Source organism: Pseudophryne corroboree, chromosome 4 (assembly GCF_028390025.1).
Source record: "Pseudophryne corroboree isolate aPseCor3 chromosome 4, aPseCor3.hap2, whole genome shotgun sequence".
Taxonomy (NCBI): domain Eukaryota; kingdom Metazoa; phylum Chordata; class Amphibia; order Anura; family Myobatrachidae; genus Pseudophryne; species Pseudophryne corroboree.
The window spans coordinates 871,288,896-871,305,400 of record NC_086447.1 but is presented as its reverse complement, the minus strand read 5'-3'; the positions used below and the strand labels follow the sequence as shown (position 1 = coordinate 871,305,400).

The 16,505-nt window shown below is 48.3% G+C and overlaps 1 protein-coding gene across 8 annotated transcripts in view; it reads right to left on the bottom strand.

Annotated features, from left to right (window-relative positions):
- TJAP1 (tight junction associated protein 1) overlaps positions 1 to 15,521 on the bottom strand; it is a 54,782-nt gene extending 39,261 nt beyond the window's left edge. For 3 of the 8 annotated variants that reach the window (XM_063918777.1, XM_063918775.1, XM_063918783.1), the window contains exons 1-2: positions 15,419 to 15,521; positions 8,051 to 8,148 (exon numbers count right to left, since the gene is read on the bottom strand). The gene's annotated coding sequence lies outside the window, so the exon portion shown is untranslated. Of the gene's footprint in view, positions 1 to 8,050; positions 8,149 to 15,360 lie in introns of all 8 variants that reach the window. The other 5 variants (XM_063918779.1, XM_063918785.1, XM_063918776.1 and 2 more) reach the window with 4 other exon arrangements.
- Between the last annotated feature and the right edge of the window lie 984 nt (positions 15,522 to 16,505).

Sequence of the window (16,505 nt, the reverse complement as noted above, 5' to 3'; positions counted from 1 at the left end):
AAACATTGGGATGGTCCGTGACCATAAAACCCAGTTCCCCCCAGTGCTAATCTTTCCTGAACCGATACCATTAGTGTTCATTCTAGCACCCTGCACCTTTCAAAATCCTGTGCAGTTCCTCTTTCCTGCCTGAGGTGTCGCTCTCTGCTCTGGTGCTTCTCAGCACACACAGGTCTCTATCACAGCACCGAGTAACAGATCAGAGTGTGCTGAGAAGCACCACCCCAGGCAGGAAAGAGGAACTGCACGGATTTTGAAAGGTGCAGGGTGCTAGAATGAACACTAACCATTATCGGAAGGAAAAAAGGAGGCTGCGCTATCAGAGGAAAGAACAATGTCAAATCACTAAATGTGTAATTTAGTGGTGGGCAACGATTAAAATTTCTAATCGCGATTAATCGCATGATTTTCTCAGATTAATCGCGATTAATCACATTGTTATGTGCAAAACTGGATCAGCAAAGTAGCTTTACACATAAATTGTTACAATGTTTCCGAATGGTGTAACAATATGTAACATTTAAGTAAGATAGTATCTCAGCCCTGAAAAGCCCAATGATGCAAATATAATTGATATATACGGTTAATTGATATATACCCAATGATGCCAATATAATTTATCTAAACAAATATAATTGATATATACTGTTCCTGGTAAAAAATAAATATAATGTTCACAAATGCCGCCCAGCAATATAGACTCCCTTAATGGGGAGATGACACATAGGCTCACAGTGCTTTAAATGGTGCCACATAGATACCTATAGTGCAGCTGCTTCCATCCTCGGAGTTGTAGAACAATGATTAGCACAAACGTCCCCTATAGCAGGAGAACCAGTGCAGGTGGCTCAGATGGAGGTGCTGTAACAGCCTCCCGATGAGTAAGTGATCCTAATTTCCGTAAGCCGTTTTATGAAGCCGGTGCAAGCGGCTCTGTGAAACAGGAGAGCCAAGGCAAGCGGCTCGGGTGGACGTGCTGTGAATGCTTTGCGGTGATGAGCATTCTGCAGTACCGCAATCTCCGTCTTACCGGTCGGTGCAGCCGGCTCTGGGATGGATTATTCAAACCACTCGGTGGTAGCTGGTAGATCCTGACTGTGTGGTGACTGAAAGGGGAATGGCGTCCCCGTATCCTGACGCGGTTCTCGACCACAAAGCCCGGTCGTTTCTTCAGAGGTTGATTGTCGGCGTTAAAATTATCGGCATTAATTAGTTAATGCGTTAACGCGATATTAACGCGTTAACTTGCCCAGCCCTAGTGTAATTTAAAACAATTTATTAAAAAACAATAATTCATTAAAAAGCAGTACTTCTGTGCAAGATAATATGCCGGATATATGCAAAAAAATAAGAATTTACTTACCGATAATTCTATTTCTCGGAGTCCGTAGTGGATGCTGGGGTTCCTGAAAGGACCATGGGGAATAGCGGCTCCGCAGGAGACAGGGCACAAAAGTAAAGCTTTTACAGGTCAGGTGGTGTGTACTGGCTCCTCCCCCTATGACCCTCCTCCAGACTCCAGTTAGGTACTGTGCCCGGACGAGCGTACACAATAAGGGAGGATTTTGAATCCCGGGTAAGACTCATACCAGCCACACCAATCACACCGTACAACTTGTGATCTAAACCCAGTTAACAGTATGATAACAGAGGAGCCTCTGAAAGATGGCTTCCTAAACAATAACCCGAATTAATTAACAATAACTATGTACAAGTATTGCAGATAATCCGCACTTGGGATGGGCGCCCAGCATCCACTACGGACTCCGAGAAATAGAATTATCGGTAAGTAAATTCTTATTTTCTCTATCGTCCTAAGTGGATGCTGGGGTTCCTGAAAGGACCATGGGGATTATACCAAAGCTCCCAAACGGGCGGGAGAGTGCGGATGACTCTGCAGCACCGAATGAGAGAACTCCAGGTCCTCCTTTGCCAGGGTATCAAATTTGTAAAAATTTACAAACGTGTTCTCCCCTGACCACGTAGCTGCTCGGCAGAGTTGTAATGCCGAGACCCCTCGGGCAGCCGCCCAAGATGAGCCCACCTTCCTTGCGGAATGGGCCTTAACAGATTTAGGCTGTGGCAGGCCTGCCACAGAATGTACAAGTTGAATTTTGTTACAAATCCAACGAGCAATCGACTGCTTAGAAGCAGGTGCACCCAACTTGTTGGGTGCATACAGTATAAACAGCGAGTCAGATTTTCTGACTCCAGCCGTCCTTTAAATGTATATTTTTAAGGCTCTGACAACGTCCAACAACTTGGAGTCCTCCAAGTCGTCTGTAGCCGCAGGCACTACAATAGGCTGGTTCAGGTGAAACGCTGATACCACCTTAGGGAGAAAATGCGGACGCGTCCGCAGCTCTGCCCTATGTCGAATGGAAAATTAAATAAGGGCTTTTATAAAACAAAGCCGCCAGTTCAGATACTCTCCCGGCCGAAGCCAGGGCCAGTAACATAGTCACTTTCCATGTGAGATATTTCAAATCCACATTCTTTAGTGGTTCAAACCAATTGGATTTGAGGAAATCTAAAACTACATTTAGATCCCACGGTGCCACCTTAGGCACCACAGGAGGCTGTATATGCAGTACTCCTTTGATAAAAATCTGGACCTCAGGGACTGAGGCCAATTCTTTTTGGAAGAATATTGATAGGGCCGAAATTTGAACCTTAATAGATCCCAATTTGAGACCCACAGACAATCCTGATTGCAGGAAATGTAGGAAAACGACCCAGTTGAAATTCCTCCATCGGAGCACTCCGCTGCTCGCACCACGCAACATATTTTCGCCAAATACGGCGATAATGCTTCGCGGTGACTTCCTTCCTTGCCTTTATCAAGGTAGGAATGACTTCTTCTGGAATGCCTTTTCCTTTTAGGATCTGGCATTCAAACGCCATGCCGTCAAACGCAGCCGCGGTAAGTCTTGAAAAAGACAAGGACCCTGCTGAAGCAGGTCCCTTCTCAGAAGTAGAGGCCACGGATCGTCCGTGACCATCTCTTGAAGTTCCGGGTACCAAGTCCTTCTTGGCCAATCCGGAGCCACTAGTCTTACTCCTCTTTGCCGTATAATCCTCAATACCTTTGGTATGAGAGGCAGAGGAGGAAAAACATATACCGACTGGTACACCCAAGGTGTTACCAGCGCGTCCACAGCTATTGCCTGCGGATCTCTTGACCTGGCGCAATACCTGTCCAGTGTTTTGTTGAGGCGAGACGCCATCATGTCCACCATTGGTTTTACCCAACGGTTTAATAGCATGTGGAAAACTTCTGGATGAAGTCCCCACTCTCCCGGGTGAAGGTCGTGTCTGCTGAGGAATTCTGCTTCCCAGTTGTCCACGCCCGGGATGAATACTGCTGACAGTGCTATCACGTGATTCTCCGCCCAGCGAAGGATCCTGGCAGCTTCTGCCATTGCCCTCCTGCTTCTTGTGCCGCCCTGTCTGTTTACATGGGCGATTGCCGTGATGTTGTCCGACTGGATCAACACCGGTCTTCCTTGAAGCAGAGGTTCCGCCTGGCTTAGAGCATTGTAGATTGCTCTTAGTTCCAGAATGCTTATGTGAAGAGACTTTTTCAGGCTCGACCACACTCCCTGGAAATTTCTTCCCTGTGTGACTGCTCCCTAGCCTCTCAGGCTGGCATCCGTGGTCACCAGGATCCAATCCTGCATGCCGAATCTGCGGCCCTCCAATAGATGAGCCTCCTGCAACCACCACAGACGGGATACCCTTGTCCTCGGCGACAGGGTTATCCGCAGGTGCATCTGAAGATGCGACCCTGACCATTTGTCCAACAGATCCCTTTGCATGGAATCTGCCGAAAGGGATTGCTTCGTAAGAAGCTACCATTTTTTCCCAGGACTCTTGTGCATTGATGTACAGACACCTTTCCTGGTTTTAGGAGGTTCCTGACCAGGTCAGATAACTCCTTGGCTTTTTCTTCGGGAAGAAAAACCTTTTTCTGAACTGTGTCCAGAATCATCCCCAGGAACAGCAGACGAGTTGTCGGCATTAATTGGGATTTTGGAATATTCAGAATCCATCCGTGCTGCTTTAGCACCTCTTGAGATAGTGCTAAACCCATCTCTAGCTGTTCTCTGGACCTTGCCCTTATTAGGAGATCGTCCAAGTATGGGATAATTAATACGCCTTTTCTTCGAAGAAGAAATATTATCTCGGCCATTACCTTTGTAAAGACCCGAGGTGCCGTGGACAAACCAAACGGCAGCGTCTGAAACTGATAGTGACAGTTTTGTACAACGAACCTGAGGTACCCCTGGTGTGAGGGGTAATTGGAACGTGGAGATACGCATCCTTGATGTCCAAGGATACCATAAAGTCCCCTTCTTCCAGGTTCGCTATCACTGCTCTGAGTGACTCCATCTTGAACTTGAACTTCTTTATGTACAGGTTCAAGGACTTCAGATTTAGAATAGGCCTTACCGAGCCATCCGGCTTCGGTACCACAAAAAGAGTGGAATAATACCCCTTCCCTTGTTGTAGAAGAGGTACCTTGACTATCACCTGCTGAGAATACAGCTTGTGAATGGCTTCCAAAACCGTCTCCCTTTCTGAGTGGGACGTTGGTAAAGCAGACTTCAGGAAACGGCGAGGTGGCTCTGTCTCTAATTTCAACCTGTACCCCTGAGATATTATCTGCAGGATCCAGGGATTTACCTGCGAGTGAGCCCACTGCGCGCTGTAATTCTTGAGACGACCGCCTACCGCCCCCGAGTCCGCTTGCGAAGCCCCAGCGTCATGCTGAGGCTTTTGTAGAAGCCGGGGAGGGCTTCTGTTCCTGGGAAGGAGCTGCCTGTTGCTGTCTCTTCCCTCGTCCTCTGCCTCGTGGCAGATATGAATAGCCCTTTGCTCTCTTATTTTTAAAGGAACGAAAGGGCTGCGGTTGAAAGGTCGGTGCCTTTTTCTGTTGGGGAGTGACTTGAGGTAGAAAGGTGGATTTCCCGGCCGTAGCCGTGGCCACCAAATCCGATAGACCGACCCCAAATAACTCCTCTACGCATCGCCTGTCCACTGTCGTGTCCATAAAGCTCTTCTGGCCGAAATGGACATAGCACTTACCCGTGATGCCAGTGTGCAGATATCTCTCTGTGCATCACGCATATAAAGAAATGCATCCTTTATTTGTTCTAACGACAGTAAAATATTGTCCCTGTCCAGGGTATCAATATTTTCGATCAGGGACTCTGACCAAACTACCCCAGCACTGCACATCCAGGCAGTCGCAATAGCTGGTCGTAGTATAACACCTGCATGTGTGTATATACCTTTTTGGATATTTTCCATCCTCCTATCTGATGGATCTTTAAGTGCGGCCGTCTCAGGAGAGGGTAACGCCACTTGTTTTGATAAGCGTGTTAGCGCTTTGTCCACCCTAGGAGGTGTTTCCCAGCGCTCCCTAACCTCTGGCGGGAAAGGGTATAAAGCCAATAACTTCTTTGAAATTAGCAGTTTTTTATCGGGGCACCCCACGCTTCATCACACACGTCATTTAATTCTTCTGATTCGGTAAAAACTACTGGTAGTTTTTTCACACCCCACATAATACCCTGTTTAGTGGTACCTGTAGTATCAGCTAAATGTAACATCTCCTTTATTGCCAAAATCATATAACGTGTGGCCCTACTGGAAAATACGGTTGATTCGTCACCTTCACCACCGGAATCAGTGCCTGTGTCTGGGTCTGTGTCGACCGACTGAGGCAAGGGGCGTTTTACAGCCCCTGACGGTGTTTGAGGCGCCTGGACAGGCACTAATTGAGTGTCCGGCCGCCTCATGTCGGCAAACGACTGCTTAAGCGAGTTGACGCTATCCCGTAATTCCACAAATAAAGGCATCCATTCTGGTGTCGACCCCCTAGGAGGTGACATCCTCATATTTGGCAATTGCTCCGCCTCCACACCAATAACGTCCTCATACATGTCGACACACACGTACCGACACACAGCAGACACACAGGGAATGCTCTATACGAAGACAGGACCCACTAGCCCTTTGGGGAGACAGAGGGAGAGTCTGCCAGCACACACCAAAAAGCGCTATATATGACAGGGATAGCCTTATGATTAAGTGCTCCCTTATAGCTGCTTTTATATTAATATATTGCCATTTATTTTGCCCCCCCTCTCTGTTATACCCTGTTTCTGTAGTGCAGTGCAGGGGAGAGACCTGGGAGCCTTCCTGACCAGCGGAGCTGTGACAGAAAATGGCGCCGTGTGCTGAGGAGATAGGCCCCGCCCCTTTTTCGGCGGGCTCGTCTCCCGCTATTTAGTACATTTAGGCAGGGGTAAATATCTCCATATAGCCTCTGGGGCTATATGTGAGGTATTTTTAGCCTTTTTAAAGGTTTTCATTTGCCTCCCAGGGCGCCCCCCCCCCAGCGCCCTGCACCCTCAGTGACTGCCGTGTGAAGTGTGCTGAGAGGAAAATGGCGCACAGCTGCAGTGCTGTGCGCTACCTTAAGAAGACTGCAGGAGTCTTCAGCCGCCGATTCTGGACCTCTTCTTGCTTCAGCATCTGTGAGGGGGCCGGCGGCGTGGCTCCGGTGACCATCCAGGCTGTACCTGTGATCGTCCCTCTGGAGCTTCATGTCCAGTAGCCAAGAAGCCAATCCATCCTGCACGCAGGTGAGTTCACTTCTTCTCCCCTCTGTCCCTCGTTGCAGTGATCCTGTTGCCAGCAGGAATCACTGTAAAATAAAAAACCTAAGCTAAACTCTCTAAGCAGCTCTTTATGAGAGCCACCTAGAATTGCACCCTTCTCGGCCGGGCACAAAAATCTAACTGGAGTCTGGAGGAGGGTCATAGGGGGAGGAGCCAGTACACACCACCTGACCTGTAAAAGCTTTACTTTTGTGCCCTGTCTCCTGCGGAGCCGCTATTCCCCATGGTCCTTTCAGGAACCCCAGCATCCACTTAGGACGATAGAGAAATGGGTTTTACCAATTATATGCAAGAGTTGGAGTTTACCCAAGGTATTGGTACAGGACTGATGGTTTATATACTATAGGATCCGTTCCACATTTTGCCCATGAATGATACGTCCAGTTATAATCCACCTTTGAAAAAGCTGCAAGGTCTATGCAGCGAAACGCGTCAGTCACTTACCCTTTGGAACAGGACATCTTTGAATTGGACCCGAACCAGCCCAAACTGTTGACCAGCTATCCAGAGGAGTCCGAGAGAGGTACCATCCTATCTCCGCACTGCATGAGGTATTCACCATTTATGGGACACTGCATTAACCCTCTAGCGGCATATGGAACTTTTTCATGGACTCTCTTAATCACCATCTAAAGGGACTCTCCATAGTGGATTATAACTGGACGTATCATTCATGGGCAAAATGTGGAACGGATCCTATAGAATATAAACCATCAGTCCTGTACCAATACCTTGGGTAAACTCCAACTCTTGCATATAATTGGTAAAACCCATTTTTTTGCATATATCTGGCATATTATCTTGCACAGAAGTACTGCTTTTTAATGAATTATTGTTTTTTAATAAATTGTTTTAAATTACACATTTAGTGATTGACATTGTGCTTTCCTCTGATAGCGCAGCCTCCTTTTTTCCTTACAGTTTCCCTCCAGGGAGTGACTTTCCCGTATTATTGGCTGCTGCTTAGCTAAGCAACTCGCCTCACAGCGCCCGAATACCTTTGGGTATTTTTTTACCTTATTTTTGCAACTAACCGTTATCGCTATGTATTGACTAGAGACCTCTTATTTCCAGTTTATACTATTCTTGATACTTCTGAAGTCACCAATGTTTCTGTCTCTGACTTGACTACCCGAATTATCTGACCCATGACTTCTGACCTGAGCATTCTTCGTACAGATATATTTTATTGAGTGACATCATACCAATTTTTTTTTTTTTTTCCTTTTGGACACCCTCCCGTTTTCTCTGCTGGTGCACTACCGCAGTCCCCATGTTCATCAGACACTGGAGACCAGTGCCCAGAGCTCCAGCAGGCAGGTGACACGTACAATACAGACGCCTCCTCTGTGTTTTCTTACCAGTTCTGCCCTATCCGGTCACCGTTCCTGTTTATGCCGAGAGATGCCGCATGGACAGAATTCCCACCCACTGCTGCAGTCCTCAGGATAGAGAACACCTACATGAGACAAACACAGCACAGTGTATAGGAGAGGCTGAGCATCCCACCTGTCAATCATAAGTTCAAATAATAAGAATTTACTCACCGGTAATTCTATTTCTCGTAGTCCGTAGTGGATGCTGGGAACTCCGTAAGGACCATGGGGAATAGCGGGCTCCGAAGCAGGCTGGGCACTCTAGAAAGATTTATGACTACCTGGTGTGCACTGGCTCCTCCCACTATGACCCTCCTCCAAGCCTCAGTTAGGACACTGTGCCCGGACGAGCTGACATAATAAGGAAGGATTTAGAATCCCGGGTAAGACTCTTACCAGCCACACCAATCACACCGTACAACTCGCGATACTATATCCAGTTTGACAGTATGAAAACAACTGAGCCTCTCAACAGATGGCTCAACAATAACCCTTTAGTTAACAATAACTATTTACAAGTATTGCAGACAATCCGCACTTGGGATGGGCGCCCAGCATCCACTACGGACTACGAGAAATAGAATTACCGGTGAGTAAATTCTTATTTTCTCTGACGTCCTAGTGGATGCTGGGAACTCCGTAAGGACCATGGGGATTATACCAAAGCTCCCAAACGGGCGGGAGAGTGCGGATGACTCTGCAGCACCGAATGAGAGAACTCCAGGTCCTCCTCAGCCAGGTTATCAAATTTGTAGAATTTTGCAAACGTGTTTGCCCCTGACCAAGTAGCTGCTCGGCAAAGTTGTAAAGCCGAGACCCCTCGGGCAGCCGCCCAAGATGAGCCCACCTTCCTTGTGGAATGGGCATTTACAGATTTTGGCTGTGGCAGGCCTGCCACAGAATGTGCAAGCTGAATTGTACTACAAATCCAGCGAGCAATAGACTGCTTAGAAGCAGGAGCACCCAGCTTGTTGGGTACATACAGGATAAACAGCGAGTCAGATTTTCTGACTCCAGCCGTCCTGGAAACATATATTTTCAGGGCCCTGACAACGTCTAGCAACTTGGAGTCCTCCAAATCCTTAGTAGCCACAGGCACCACAATAGGCTGGTTCAGGTGAAACGCTGACACCACCTTAGGGAGAAATTGGGGACGAGTCCTCAATTCTGCCCTATCCATATGGAAAATCAGATAAGGGCTTTTACATGATAAAGCCGCCAATTCTGACACTCGCCTGGCTGAAGCCAAGGCCAATAACATGACCACTTTCCACGTGAGATATTTCAGATCCACGGTTTTTAGTGGCTCAAACCAATGTGATTTTAAGAAACTCAACACCACGTTGAGATCCCAAGGTGCCACAGGAGGCACAAACGGGGGCTGAATATGCAGCACTCCTTTCACAAATGTCTGAACTTCAGGTACTGAAGCTAGTTCTTTTTGAAAGAAAATCGACAGAGCCGAGATCTGTACTTTAATGGAGCCTAGTTTTAGGCCCATATTCACTCCTGCTTGCAGGAAATGCAGAAATCGACCTAGTTGAAATTCCTCTGTTGGGGCCTTTTTGGCCTCGCACCATGCAACATATTTCCGCCATATGCGGTGATAATGCTTTGCCGTAACATCTTTCCTGGCCTTAATAAGCGTAGGAATGACTTCTTCCGGAATACCCTTTTCCTTTAGGATCCGGTGTTCAACCGCCATGCCGTCAAACGCAGCCGCGGTAAGTCTTGAAACAGACAGGGCCCCTGCTGTAGCAGGTCCTGTCTGAGCGGTAGAGGCCACGGGTCCTCTGAGAGCATCTCTTGAAGTTCCGGGTACCACGCTCGTCTTGGCCAATCCGGAACCACGAGAATTGTGTTTACTCCTCGCTTTCTTATTATTCTCAATACCTTTGGTATGAGAGACAGAGGAGGGAACACATAAACCGACTGGTACACCCACGGTGTCACTAGAGCGTCCACAGCTACCGCCTGAGGGTCCCTTGACCTGGCGCAATATCTTTTTAACTTTTTGTTGAGGCGGGACGCCATCATGTCCACCTGTGGTTTTTCCCAACGGTTTACCAGCATCTGGAAGACTTCTGGATGAAGCCCCCACTCTCCCGGGTGGAGGTCGTGTCTGCTGAGGAAGTCTGCTTCCCAGTTGTCCACTCCCGGAATGAACACTGCTGACAGTGCTAGTACATGATTCTCCGCCCATCGGAGGATTCTTGTGGCTTCTGCCATCGCCATCCTGCTTCTTGTGCCGCCCTGTCGATTTACATGGGCGACTGCCGTGATGTTGTCTGACTGGATCAGCACCGGCTGGTGTAGGAGCAGGGATTTTGCTTGACTTAGGGCATTGTAGATGGCCCTTAGTTCCAGAATATTTATGTGAAGGGAAGTCTCCTGACTCGACCATAGTCCTTGGAAGTTTCTTCCCTGTGTGACTGCCCCCCATCCTCGAAGGCTGGCATCCGTGGTCACCAGGACCCAGTCCTGTATGCCGAACCTGCGGCCCTCTAGAAGATGGGCACTCTGCAGCCACCACAGTAGAGACACCCTGGTTCTTGGAGACAGGGTTATCAAGCGATGCATCTGAAGATGCGATCCGGACCACTGGTCCAACAGGTCCCACTGAAAGATTCTGGCATGGAACCTGCCGAAGGGAATTGCTTCGTAAGAAGCCACCATCTTTCCCAGGACCCGCGTGCAGCGATGCACTGATACCTGTTTTGGTTTCAGGAGGTCTCTGACTAGAGATGACAACTCCCTGGCTTTCTCCTCCGGGAGAAACACTTTTTTCTGGACTGTATCCAGAATCATACCCAGGAACAGTAGCCGTGTCGTCGGAACCAGCTGTGACTTCGGGATATTCAGAATCCAGCCGTGCTGGTGCAGCACCTCCTGAGATAGTGCTACTCCCACCAACAACTGTTCCTTGGACCTCGCTTTTATTAGGAGATCGTCCAAGTACGGGATAATTAAAACTCCCTTTTTTCGAAGGAGTATCATCATTTCCGCCATCACCTTGGTAAATACCCTTGGTGCCGTGGACAGTCCAAACGGCAGCGTCTGGAATTGGTAATGGCAATCCTGTACCACAAATCTGAGGTACTCCTGGTGAGGATGGAAAATGGGGACATGCAAGTAAGCATCCTTGATGTCCAGGGATACCATGTAATCCCCCTCTTCCAGGCTCGCAATAACCGCCCTGAGCAATTCCATCTTGAACTTGAATTTTTTTATGTATGTGTTCAAGGATTTCAAATTTAAAATGGGTCTCACCGAACCGTCCGGTTTCGGTACCACAAATAGTGTGGAATAGTAACCCCGGCCTTGTTGAAGTAGGGGTACCTTGATTATCACCTGCTGGGAATACAGCTTGTGAATTGCCGCTAGCACCGCCTCCCTGTCTGAGGGAGCAATCGGCAAGGCAGATTTTAGGAACCGGTGGGGTGGAGACGCCTCGAATTCCAGTTTGTACCCCTGAGATACTATTTGAAGGATCCAGGGATCCACCTGTGAGCGAGCCCACTGATCGCTGAAATTCTTGAGGCGGCCCCCCACCGTACCAGGCTCCGCCTGTGGAGCCCCACCGTCATGCGGCGGACTTGGCAGAAGAAGCGGGGGAGGACTTTTGCTCCTGGGAACCTGCTGTTTGTTGCAGCCTTTTTCCCCTACCTCTGCCTCTGGATAGAAAAGACCCGCCTTTTCCACGCCTGTTTTTCTGGGTCCGAAAGGACTGAACCTGATAAAACGGCGCCTTCTTAGGCTGTGAGGGGACATGGGGTAAAAATGCTGACTTCCCAGACGTTGCTGTGGAAACTAGGTCCGAGAGACCATCCCCAAATAATTCCTCACCCTTATATGGCAACACTTCCATGTGCCTTTTAGAATCTGCATCTCCTGTCCACTGGCGAGTCCATAAGCCTCTCCTAGCAGAAATGGACAATGCACTAACTTTAGATGCCAGTCGGCAGATTTCCCTCTGTGCATCTCTCATATATAAGACTGAGTCTTTTATATGGTCTATGGTTAACAGGATCGTGTCTCTGTCTAATGTGTCAATATTTTCTGACAGTTTATCTGACCACGCAGCGGCAGCACTGCACATCCAAGCTGACGCAATAGCTGGCCTAAGTATAATGCCTGAGTGTGTATATACAGACTTCAGGATCGCCTCCTGCTCAGGGAAAGCCCACGCTTCTTCACACACTTCATTTAATTCATCTGATGGGGGAAAAACTACGGGTAGTTTTTTCTCCCCAAACATAATACCCTTTTTAGTGGAACCTGTATTTATATCAGAAATGTGTAACACCTCTTTCATTGCCTCATGCAGTGAATGGCCTTAGTGGGCATCAGATTAGACTCATCGTCGTCGACACTGGTGTCAGTATCAGTGTCGACATCTGGGTCTGCGGTCTGAGGTAGCGGGCGTTTTAGAGCCCCTGATGACCTGTGCGACGCCTGGACAGGCACGAGCTGAGAAGTCGGCTGTCCCACATTTGGCATGTCGTCAAATTTCTTATGTAAGGAGTCTATACGTGCACTCATTTCTTTCCATAAGCTCAACCACTCAGGTGTCTGCCCCGCAGGGGGTGACATCCCTTCTAAAGGCATCTGCTCCGTCTCCACATCATTATCCTCATCAAACATGTCGACACAGCCGTACCGACACACCGCACACACACAAGGAATGCTCCAACAGAGGACAGGACCCACAAAAGCCCTTTGGGGGGACAGAGTGAGAGTATGCCAGCACACACCAGAGCGCTATATAATGCAGGGACTAACTGAGTTATGTCCCCTATAGCTGCTTTTTCTATATAATTTATACAGCGCCTAAATTTAGTGCCCCCCCTCTCTTTTTTTACCCTTTTCTGTAGTGTAGACTGCAGGGGAGAGCCAGGGAGCTTCTTTCCAGCGGATCTGTGAAGGAGAAATGGCGCCAGTGTGCTGCAGGAGATAGCTCCGCCCCTTTTCCGCTGACTATTCTCCCGCTTTTTTCTGGATTCTGGCAGGGGTATTTTCCACATATATAGCCTCTGGGGCTATATATTGTGGTATTTTTGCCAGCCAAGGTGTTATATTTGCTTCTCAGGGCGCCCCCCCCCCAGCGCCCTGCACCCTCAGTGACCGGAGTGTGAAGTGTGTGTGAGGAGCAATGGCGCACAGCTGCAGTGCTGTGCGCTACCTTGGTGAAGACTGATGTCTTCTGCCGCAGATTTTCCGGACCTCTTCTTGCTTCTGGCTCTGTAAGGGGGACAGCGGCGCGGCTCCGGGACCGAACACCAAGGACTGGGCCTGCGGTCGATCCCTCTGGAGCTAATGGTGTCCAGTAGCCTAAGAAGCCCAATCCGGATGCAAGCAGGCAGGTTCGCTTCTTCTCCCCTTAATCCCTCGCTGCAGTGAGCCTGTTGCCAGCAGGTCTCACTGAAAATAAAAAACCTAAATCTATACTTTCTTTCTAAGGGCTCAGGAGAGCCCCTAGTGTGCATCCAACCTCGGCCGGGCACAAAATCTAACTGAGGCTTGGAGGAGGGTCATAGTGGGAGGAGCCAGTGCACACCAGGTAGTCTGAAATCTTTCTAGAGTGCCCAGCCTCCTTCGGAGCCCGCTATTCCCCATGGTCCTTACGGAGTTCCCAGCATCCACTAGGACGTCAGAGAAATACAAGTTCTATTTAAACAAAAAAGGAGACAATGGATAAAAGAAAAGAGCCCATCGTGGGCAGCCAGTAATTTTACGTATATTTAGCCTTGCCATAATATCCCTTTAATCCAGGACATTTATTATTTACACAGATCCTGTGGCTAAATCAAGTCTACATTTCACGTCATTTTAATCAGTCACAGAACCGGTGTAAATGATAGGTGCCCCAGATTAAAGGGACATTTTGTTAATCCTACTTATAATACTCACCACATGCAGCGCTATATAAAATATACTGTCTTCAGCAAGTACCTTTGCTGCATCACAACTAATCAGAGACAGATCAGGTGTATTGTGGAGAAAACATCTATATAATGTTTGTGACAGGAAGGATGCACTCTGCTACTCTGTCTTTCCCCAGCTTATCTGTGGTTTTACCATTTGGGGTCGGGGATCCTCTGGCCGGTTACCAATAGCCAATATGGACCTCCCCTAATGGTGGTACACCACCTCCAACAAGACTGAATGGCAACTGTGCACCAGCTGAAGGAGGGAACCCTTACTTTTGGATGTTGGTATAGCTACTGCAGCACTTCTTTGCTGGTGACTATGGCTAGTACCTCCTGACTGCACACATTGGACTGATCAACACAGGACAGTTGGGGATGCTAGTGTGTTAGCACGTATCTGTAGGTCACAGCAAACAGTAGCAAAACAGCAAAGACAACACTCTGCAGTAGGATATATTTCTACAAAGCAGCATCTCATCTGATGAAGTGGGCAGAATTTTAGCGAAACACGTCATTTACAAATACCACAATTGTGTACTTCATTGTACTAAAGAGACTTTGCAAACAGTACAAAGAGGACAGGCTATAACCACCTCTCTTCCATCGCCTCACTGTCTGTTCGATCTCTCTGGAGACACAGCTAAGTTACTGAGGCTTCAAGAATACATTCCATATAATTACGGACCTTTTGGTCACCAGAATTACAGAAGCGGACAATAGAGGAATAACAAGGACAGGTCATTTCATCTATATTCAGATACTCAGTGGGGTCCCTCAAGCCAGTGTAACGCCTCAGGTGTCAATTTCTCTGTTAGACACATATCTTATAATATCACTCCTGACACAATGCACCGCCCCGGCTCCTGTCTTAAGTCATGACACCTTTTCATACTGGCACTATCAACACCCTCACCACCAATATCCCCACTTCCTAACTTTCAACACCTTCTTATTCCTTGCACGGTCAACCCCCCTCCTCCGATATTCTGCACCAACACCAGACAACCAAAACCCTTGTCTCCTGACACCCTGCACCAACCCCACCCCATCTTCCTGACACAGTGCACCAACCCCACCCCATCTTCCTGACACAGTGCACCAACCCCACCCCATCTTCCTGACACAGTGCACCAACCCCACCCCATCTTCCTGACACAGTGCACCAACCACCCCATCCTCCTGGCACAGTGCACTAAGAACCCCATCCTCCTGGCACAGTGCACTGAGAACCCCATCCTTCTGACACCATGCACCGTTTACTCCATCCTCCTCCGGACGCCGTGCATCGACAACCTCCTCCCCATGACACCCTGCACCGTCAGTCTCCTCCTCATGGCACTCTGCACTGACAGCTTCTCTTCCTACCCAGACTCTCCTCCCTGCACCTCGCCCCAGTCCCTGGATAGACCTCTTCTCCTTTTACCTCCATGCAGCCATGTTCCCGCAAAGTACGCTGGATAATCCTCCGGAATCCCCACGCAGCACGTCTGACATCACCTGGCTGCAGCCGGTTCACTTTCTCAGATTCGTGTCACCGGGTGCGCTTATGAAGTTAGTCCGCGTCGGCCATGTTTGCGGAGACCAATAAACTATTACTAACATACGAAAAGCTAAGTCAAAATGGCGCCTTCACAGAAGACAAGGTGTGAAGAGGGCTGATTATTCACTATTGTAGTTTCCTACTATCCCACTGCAGCACAGCAGTACAGGTGAGGACTTCATGTACAGACACCTGCGACGCCCCAATATTATTACATACACCTCAGTAGTATAATAAACACACCTTTCAGTCTAATATTATTATACACCCACTTTAAACCCCAATATTATAATATACCCACTTACACCCCAATATTATTATAATAAATCACATTATACCCCGATATTACACATCCACCTGACACCCCAATATTAAAATATACCTACCTTTTGAGCCCCATGTTATTATACACTCACCTTATACACCAATACACACTATTCATTATATACCCACATTACACCACTATATTATAATATACCACTTACACCCCCGTATTAATATAATAGTCATAATACACCCCAATATTATTACACATCTACTTTATATCCCAATATAATAATACATAACTGTACACCCCAATATTATAAAACATCTATCTTACACCGGATTCGGTATGATATACCGATGGACGGGAAGGCAGCAGTCAGAATACCGACAGCGGCATCTCGACCATCAGAATACCGACAACCCCCAAAAAATGTAGCCTAACCCTCCCCTGCCCCCTACCTTAACCCTTACGCTCCCTTGTGGGTGCCTAACCCTCCCCAGTGGTCCCTAACCCTGACTCTCCCTTCCCCGTTGCCTAAACCTACCCCCCCCCACTTGGTGCCTAACCCCCCCCCCTCCCCGGTACCTAACCACCCCCTTCTCGTCCCTGCACCCTAACCCCCCTTCTAATGCCTAAACCTAACCTCCCACTCCCCTTGGCAGGACGCGAGCGCAACCCGCTAAAAGAGCATTCGGAATTCCT